Here is a 9,167-nt window from a genome sequence, read left to right as displayed (position 1 = left end):
AGCAGAGAAAACGACATGCTCTAACTGCAACAGAGGCCTTGTCTGGGCTCCCGTATCCAGGATACACTGGGTGAATACAACAGCTTCAATTAGTCCGCTTCCCTATTCAGATGAAGGAATTGGCTTCCATGGAGGGAGTGTGCCTCAGAGTAAGGGGATGGCAGGAACAGGAGTGAAAATGAATCCACCAGCAGAAACTACATTAGAACCCATGAGACATAAAATGTAAAAAGCACTGCTGTTGCTGCTGTGACCCAAAACAAGGCAAGATGGCAGCACGTTTCCGTCTTAGCATATATTCATTCCCTGGGTCACGTTTGTCTTGCTCAATTCCATGTACACTGGTAAAGGCTCATTCATTCAATTTCCATGAATTGGAAACTGATGATAATTTAGATAGTCCGTCAACTGAAGTTACTACTTAGCAAACTCTTTCTTCAAAGATTGGGCAAATTAGCAGTAGAAACACAAAGGCAGTATGTTTGTAATGCCTTTTTTAAAAAGCAGGTTTCAAATAACACACAGCATGTTAGAAATGCCTGACAAACCCTGGTCATCCTTCAAGGCTGGGTTCAAATGCTGCCTATTTCCTGCGGCTTTCACTGACCCACCAGACATAACTGACAGCTATCTTGTCTATATACCTCAGCAACTGCATCCTACCTCCACTGAAACATTTTCCTTATTATTGTCTAATTATTTGTTCAAACCTTGACCTCCTCTGCTAGATTGTGAGATCTTGGAAACCCTTGGTCCAGTCAGTGAACAGCGGGTAGTCGAGTGTGACTAGAGCAAAGGACATGTCTGGGGGTCACATCTGGACATGAGCTCAAGATGAGACTGAGGCTCCAGTCTAAACTCATGTCTAAAATCTCAGCCTTTGCAAAAAAGCAATGTGACACAGCAGAGTGTCAGACAATAGCAAGTAGTTCCTTCTGCCTAGAATACAGGGCAAAGGTGGAGGCAGAGAAGAGAGAGGACGTGGACAACATGGAGGTACTCAAGGACCAGAACAGTAAGTCACATTTCGGCTTGATCGGGTAGCAAATGGGGATCCACTGAAGTCTTCTGAAACAGGGAAGTGAAGTGATCTGATTTCTGTTTAAAAGCTCACTTACCTCCTGCTTACTGTGAATTATGGAGAAGCAATATGGACACAGGTAGCAGGTGTTGAGGGTCTTAATTGGTTCTTGGTATTTTCCCCATAGCACCTCTGCGGTAGACATCTTTGCTGCAAGGATTTTTGCTGGATAACTAATTGGCCGTAAAGCAATTTTGCTCTAAAAAAAAGATAAAGTAACTGGTTGTTAGTTTGGTTTTGTTTATTTGGTTTCATTTCTCCATTGACGAATCAACAGCCTCTAGCAGACTGAAAGTACTTAAAGTGAGTTGTCAGCTTGGTTTCATTCCTCCATTGACAAAGTTCTTGTCGTTACTCCCATTTTTATATTCTATATAAAGCTTAGCTAGCCCTCATGACAGTCTACACGAGTAAGGAGCAGACATGATGGTGGTGGTCTTAGAATAGCATTTCTTTCAGATGATGATGATTTGCCCCCATGGTTGGTTTCTATTTTGAAACACACTACATTGGGAGAAGAAAGAGAAGTCAAGGGTCCTCTCTGAGGGCACAGAGTTGAACCTACATTTCCCATGGGACAAAGGCAAAATAAAAACCACAAAATAAAATCAGTTATTTGCACCATATTGCTATGAATCTACACACATTTTAAACGTATTGAAATATGTGGTACTTTGCAATGGTCTTTTTACTTTTGTTCTGTTCTTTTTAAGATGCCTCTTTTATTTTTCATGATTTTATCTTTTTCATGGTAAAACTGCTTCATGGCCAATTAATGATGTGGTGAAAATGTTTGTGGTAAAAATACTTGCAGCAAAGATGTCTGTCGAAAAGATGCTTATGGGGAAACATCGGACAGGGAGTGGTGGTGGGGACAGGAAGCTGGATTCCAGTGATATTTAGGAGGTGGAACCACGGAGACTACATTTCTGGCTCGAATAACATGGGTGGGTGCTAACCTTTTCATTTGACTGGCAACTCCTTACACTACACATGCACAGGCCAAGCGTCCGTTCAATTAAAAAATTTTAATGACGAACCAGCTGTCTGGCACTTGTCTTTGTTATTGGTTCACTGTTTTGTTTCAACTCTATCTTCTCTGACCCTTCCCCCCATACCCAGAATGTCAGATCCTAACATTCACATCTCCCAAATTAAGAGTACATGCCAGGTTCCCAGGACTGCCCCGTCTCAATGCCACTCAGTTTGGATCTAGCCCTCCTGCGCTCCATGCTGGTTATACAAAGATGCCCTCAGGAAGCTTCCAGGCTGTTGGGCAGAGGTAGATATATAAACTGACAAGGTCTGGTGCAAGTGAAGGTAGTTCTTATTCACCCATCTATCCATTTGTTCATCCATCCACTCAACAAATAAATTTGCAGTGTCAATCTGTTCATTGTTGTTGTGTGTGGTTGGGTTGGAAGTGCAAAGAATAATACAGCTCACTCCCCGTGCTGAGAGATTCTCAGTCCCCTGCTCGCACTGATCCCATTTCTGACTTCTGCCATTTCCCATGTATCTGCCACTAAGTTCTCAACAAGCTTTCTGACCAAGCCTTATTACACATCTACAATCCTCTATTTTTGACATCACAGCTCAGGCTATAAGATGAGACACTGCAGAAAAATTAAGGGAACCCTGACATCAAAGCAAGTTCACAGAAATAGTCTCATAAAATATTGATCAGGTACGAACATGCTCTGGGATCCTTACTCCATCTAGATGAGCTGGGTCTCTGGAACAATATTTCTCCCTCAGAGCTCTCTGCTATAGAAACATCTGAGCACTTTGTGTGCCTTTTCCAGCAGCCAAGAGACACTGCTTTCCTTGGACACACTTTAAGGCCTCTGACCTTCCTTTAGAGTACAGTGGTACCTCAGTTTTTTAACGTAAACCGATTCGGAAGACCATTGGAGTTCTGAAACGTTCGAAAACAGCCAACAGCTAGGCCTCAGGGTCTTGCATTCAGCGGAAGCCACGTGACATGTTCGACTTCCAAGGCATGTTAAAAAACCTAAGCATTTACTTTCAGATTTATGGCATTCTTAAACCGAAATGTTCATCAACGGAGACGTCTGAAAACCAAGGTACTACTGTACACAGTCCAGGTTTGCTGCAGGTTTGCAGCATTTCCAAAAGTTGAGAGAGACTCTCCAAAACCACATGGAATTTCAGGAGCTATGGACAGTGTTTATTGGTACAGATTTGTGGTATGCAGAATAGGGCCCCTGCCAGGCCCATCAATTTTGTTCATGTCATTAAACTATTAGGATACAACAAATTTTCCTGGTTCTCTACACTCAACATGAGGAATTTGTTTCTATTTTTATCTTAAAATTAAACCTGACTTGGAAGTCTCAGTGGAAGGCTAGGAGGCACTAGAGAAATATAATCTAGACATGAGGTACCTTCCTAGACGGTTACATTCCCTCAGTTCTAGTATATTTTTGGGGGCTTTCTAAGCACCCTTAATTAAGGGTTGGCTCTTCAACCACAATATGAGCTCAGAAAACACATGAAGTATGTCATCTTCTAATAAGGTAAATTCTTGATTCACTCATGTAGCATCAATGAGAAGTCAGCACACAGACTGAATTGATTTGGAAAGCCTATACAAGGAACATATGACCAGATGCTAGGGTGGGAGACAGTTTAGACAAAGCAATAATAACATTAGCTACCATTTATCTAGTGCTTCCCATGTGCCAGAAACATTTTCTTAATTAATCGTCACAACAACTTTGGGATGCTAGTATTAGTATCTCAATTTTATGCATGAAGAATCGGAGGCCCATTAAGGTGAAGTGACTCGCCCAAAGTCACATAGCAGCTAAGTGGCAGAGGTGCAATTCAAATCTAGGTCTGTCTGATTCCAGAGCCTCTTAACCAGTATGCTTCATGGTCTTTTAATGAGAAAGTTTGCTGTTTATATTTTCAAAACCAAAATCAATAGAATTCAAGAATCCAGTGAGCAAAACCAGTTCAAAGATGGTCATGGTATGTGATAGGGAGCCATAATATTACTAGACCATGGATTGGAAGGTGTTCTGTGATTGATACAATGATGTAAAGATAAGAAGACACTGAGAATGGAAAAAGCCACTTTCATTGTGGCCGATGCAGTCCCATGACTTCTTACTTTGCTCTGCCATCCCAGGTTCCTCTAAGCTGGGCCCATTTGTACCCGGAGCTGAAAGTTTAGTCCTGTCCAGTTTCTGGGCTGGTCTTCATGATGGAAGAAAGACAACATACCTGCTCCTTTCTCCAGCCCCTTCCAGGGAAGACTTTGTTGTCATTCCCAGTGTTGACTGCTGAGCCCCTGAGTTACTGCTTTCTGCTCCTCTGCCCCCATGTGTGAACACAGATCTTCCCACCCAATGAGCTCCAGTTCCCAGGACTGGGTTTTCTCCCTGCTCCCTGGTGCTCTCTCTGGTCTTACTGAACTGCTACTGCAGAAACTACAGCCATACCCCTAACTCCTGCCCAAGGGTGGTGAGCAGAGTGTAGGCTGCTAGCTCTCCTGCTGGGCTTTTGTCAGGCCTCTCTCTACAATCAAGCTAAGTTTTCCTGGGTGGGAGTCCACAGATGGATGTCTTAAACCTCCTAGGTTTCCCTCTGCTACGTTCCTCCTATGTGAAGAAACCCAAGCCACCTCCTCTTTAACTCTCTAGTGCCAAACATCGGAGACAGAGCTTCACGCCTGTGGCATCCAGGCTTCACACCTGTGGCATCCAGGCTTCACACCTGCGGCATCCATTCACAACTGTTATCTATACCAGGTCATTTCCCCCAACTTCTGTCTGATTGTAAAAGACAAATCCCCTATCAGGTTCCAAATCCCTTCTTCTTTCACACATGCCTGGTGCCTTACTCTTTAGTTATAAGATCAAAGAATTAAACTGTCTAATAGTCAAGAAATATGAGGATTAAAGGATTTTAGTGCTGGAAAGGAGTTCAGAGATTATCTTTTTCAAGCTAGACTTTATTATAGATGGCCCAATTGAGGCTCAGGCAGATGCCCCAGACAAAGAGTCCTAAGAATTGGCCATCCTGCAGCACCAGGATTGTGCTGACTAGGGAGGTGGCTGACCTCAACAGCCCCAGTCTCCTTCCCTGAGTGGAGTGGGGCTTGCATCTCAGAACTGGAGCACTTATTATCTCAATTTCACATCAGTTATGTCAATAATAAGTCCTGATGAGGTCAACACTTGAGAAGGTCATTGGGATAAGATAAATAGAATGAAAGGGCGAAGCCAAAGTGGGCTGTCTTGTGTAAATTGCTCTCTCCCAAACAAAGGATTTCCAAAAAGTCAGGTGGTAAATACAGATTAAGAAGATGCAGTGTACAGTTAATACAAGGGTGACTCTAAGTGATGGGAAAATGACCTTGAAGCAAATTTTGTCAATAGAAAAGCAAGATGATCTTGGTCATGGGAGACGGCTTATGTCATTTAGAAAAGCAAATAGGAAATGGATTATGACAAGTGAAAAGGAGTACAACTGTTTTAAAATTCAGATATAGTGTTATTACCCCTGTGAGATAAATGCTAGGGAAATAATGGTCAGTGTTCTGTGGTCATGCTTAGCTATTGTAAAGAAAGCAGGCTCCATAGCCACACTGCCTGGTCTTGAATCTTGGCTTAAGAAAGGGATTAAACTCTCTGAGCCCTGTTTTGCTCATCTTTGAGCAGGAATAATAATAATAATAATAATAATAATAATAATAACAATATAATAGATAAGTTACAAAGATTAAATGAAATAATAGATGCATGTGTGTAACATAATATCTAATACTCATTAGGAGCTCACTTAATGTCAGGACTCTACACCTAAATGATAGCTAATGATATCTGGGCAAAGCTAGACCAAATATCTCAAGATTCCTTTTTGGGCCAGAGGCAGGACAATAGCCCACAATACGAGAAAGAGAACAGACCCCCTAGGTCCATAGTACGTCAAAGATGGTCACAAGTACACTGTCCATTTGGACACTCCCTCCTGATTGTATCCCCATACCAATGGCAAATGCAATTTTGACCTTTTCACACCAATTTTGTGGTGTTCAAGGCAGGCAATATAGTAGAAAGCGTTAGAGTTAGAGGATCCAAGCGTAAGTTCCACCTTCACCACTTACTAATTATAAGTGGTAAATAACTTTGAATACGTATCTAACAGAAGCTCCATTTCTTCAGTTGGCACGGTCAACTTGAAAAATGGAAGTGAAAACACACTGGCTACTGGAAAGCTTTGAAAGACCTCAGGTTTCCAGAATAATTGAGGTGCACATTGACACGAATGCTATTTTCCTACCAGATATTCCACCTACCCAAAAAAGGTCTTTATCAGGGGAAGAAAACCCTCACTCTGAGGAGGTGAGAACAGGGCTGCACGGCCCACTGCACTGCAAGTGTGTTGGGAAAATGGAGCCCGAGCGTGCTCTCTGACCCAGCCAACTGAATGAGTAGCAGAAATGACGTGCTTGATTTCTGCAGGGAAAGCAGGAACTGACTTCTTTTAAAAGCCCTCCCTGTCAGCAGTAGGTGAGGCACAGCCGACAGCACATCCAGCAGTGCCTTATGGTGACACGGGAAAAGATGGGTTTTGAACTGGAGGGCGGAGGAGAGGACACAGTTCATACCACATACACGTTTTTGAGACCAAAAACGTGTAAGTAGGAGGAACAGCTTTTCAAGCTACAGCTAAGAAATGTCACTGTCCCATAGAAAGGAAATGAACGCTCCTTGTTTACCCAGTGATTGGGAATGTACTCTACTGCCTTGGTTTTCGAGTTAAATCTGAGGTGATCGAGCTCCTCATTACTCAGAGCCTAGTCCCTAGACCAGCAGGGTTGTCATCACTTGAGAGGTTGGCAGAAATGCTCAATCCCAGGCCCCACTCCCCAGATCTGCTGAATCAGAATCTGCATTTTTAACAAGATCCTCCGGTGATTCATACACAAAATAAAGTGAGAGAAGAACTTAGCAAGTCTATTCCTTTCTTGGTGCAGATGGGGAAACTGAGGCCCAGAGAGGGGAAAGGACCTACTCAAGGCCACTAGGACCGTTTGTACCAGACCTCAGGTACCATGTTTTCTAGCTTTCTAAAATTCATTCTTTTTATCCTTTTTGTTTCCAACCTTTTTTAAAAATAAAAATAGCATTTGATTATTAGAAAAGGGAATTATTCTAGAACATATTACAAATTACCTTATCTTGGCAAATGAAAACTCTGAAGCCAATGGAACTTTGCCTAATGATTCAAGGTCCCCATCCACGTTTGACTGCATTGTTTTAAAAGTCCTTCTGGGGTTGCTTCGGTGCAGTGCTCAGAGCAGGAAGCCGCGGGTGAGAGGTAAGGAGCTGCAGCTGAGTCCCAGCGGATGGGGCCTCGGACTGGGGCGGCGAGGCGTGCCGGGGCGATGGAGCCACCGCTTTGGTGCAAGGAGGGCCAGCGCCACCGGGCCTGTGGCAATGGGGGAGCTACGCACGCCGCCAGGGCGTCAGCCCTCTGTCCCTGGCCCGCAGCCTCATCAATCAGGACGATGATAGACTTGAAGAACTTGAAGAGGCAAATCCACTCTCCTTTAAAGAGTTTCTGAAAACCAAGAACCTCAGCCTGTTGAAAAAGGACACAGCCAACAGCTGACTGTATTCACAGGAAGCCAGGAGGCCCTCAGCAGGGGCAACTCCCCAGCCTCCCAAACCATGGAGTTTGGCCTGGAACACCAGCAGCCGTTTTTTGGAAGACGCCACAGGGCTGGCGATCTCCTGGACGAGCTCAAGGACAAGGACGATGGGTGGGACAGGGCCTGTCCGTGGTCTGATGTGGAGCAGACCTCTCATTGAGGGTCGCTGCCAGCACGTCGCCCTGCAGCACATGCATCTCCTCCTCCAGCCCATCAGAGCTGGTGGGACCCGAGTCTCTGCCCCGGTGGATGCTGAGTGACTGACTCTCGCCTCTCTCTGGCCGGGATCCCCAGCGCAGACTTTGCAGCCCACCGAGAGTCTCTGGGCTGGCACCTTCCGACGCTGCAGGTAAGTTACGAAGCACTGAAAGATGGGACTACTATGCTAAGAAGAAAGCTGACCGAGGTACAGAGCTTCTCTGAGACGCAGACAGAAGTGGTGAGGACGCTTGAGCAGAAATTAGAAGCAAAAATGATAAAGGAGGAGAGTGACTCTCACGACCTGGAATCCGTAGTTCAGCAGGTGGAGCAGAACCTGGAGCTGATGACCACACAGGCTGTAAAGGCAGCAAATCACATCATGAAACTAAAGAACTAAGCTTCCTCGAAGCACAGGTCTCTCACTTCAAGTGCGAGAACAAAGCCCTGGGCTCGGGCTGGGGCACCTGGCGAAGCAGAACACCCATGCGGCCTTGCAGAACCTCGGCGTGGTTGAGAACAACACGCATTCCTCAGGAAAGCAGCTGGTTTCTGGAGCTGAAACGCTGAATTTCGTTGCTGAAATCCTTAAATCTATAGACAGAATTACTGAAATTAAAGACGACGAGGAGGAGTGAGAACCACAGAGAAGCTTCAGCTCGCAGCTCTGTTTACCTCCTGAAACCACTACTTACTGGGTTTAAAAATGCCATTGTGTCTTGAAATATGCAGACCTCACCCAGAGTAAAAATATTTGTTATGAGATGTCATTTCATGATCTAGAACAATATTATTAGCCAACCGCGAGGAGGAGCTGCTTCTATAGGTGAGAGTCGCACTTGTAAATCCACGCTGCCCTTCTGGTGAACCCCTCCTATTTTATAGACTAATGATCTACTGGAAGACATTTTTATAAAATCCCCTGATTTTTTAAGTTACTGAACATGGAAACAACCGTTCTGTGATGCGTGGTTTCCTTTCTCTTTCCAGAACCATCCTTATAAGATAAGTTCAGTTCATCGTCCTTCATTTCACAAGTCAAAACAAAATCACTAAATGAACTGGAACTCAAATGGTTACCTTGGACAGGGACGTGGGCCTTTTTGCCATCTCTCAGTGCCCTCTCTGGCTCACAGTCCACTCCTGTGACCTTCACAGGTGGCCTAAGGGTGGAAACCCCATATGGTGACGCTGCCTTCC

At 44.5% G+C, this 9,167-nt stretch overlaps 1 pseudogene; it reads left to right on the top strand.

Moving 5' to 3' along the window:
• Positions 1–834: 834 nt before the first annotated feature.
• LOC109461238 (endosome-associated-trafficking regulator 1 pseudogene) lies at positions 835–8,605 on the top strand (annotated as a pseudogene).
• The last annotated feature ends 562 nt before the right edge of the window (positions 8,606–9,167 follow it).

This window comes from Rhinolophus sinicus, chromosome 18 (genome assembly GCF_057876585.1).
Source record: "Rhinolophus sinicus isolate RSI-liver-muscle chromosome 18, RSI-T2T, whole genome shotgun sequence".
Classification (NCBI taxonomy): Eukaryota; Metazoa; Chordata; class Mammalia; order Chiroptera; family Rhinolophidae; genus Rhinolophus; species Rhinolophus sinicus.
The sequence above is the reverse complement of the archived record's forward strand: the minus strand, read 5'-3'. Positions and strand labels throughout refer to the sequence as shown.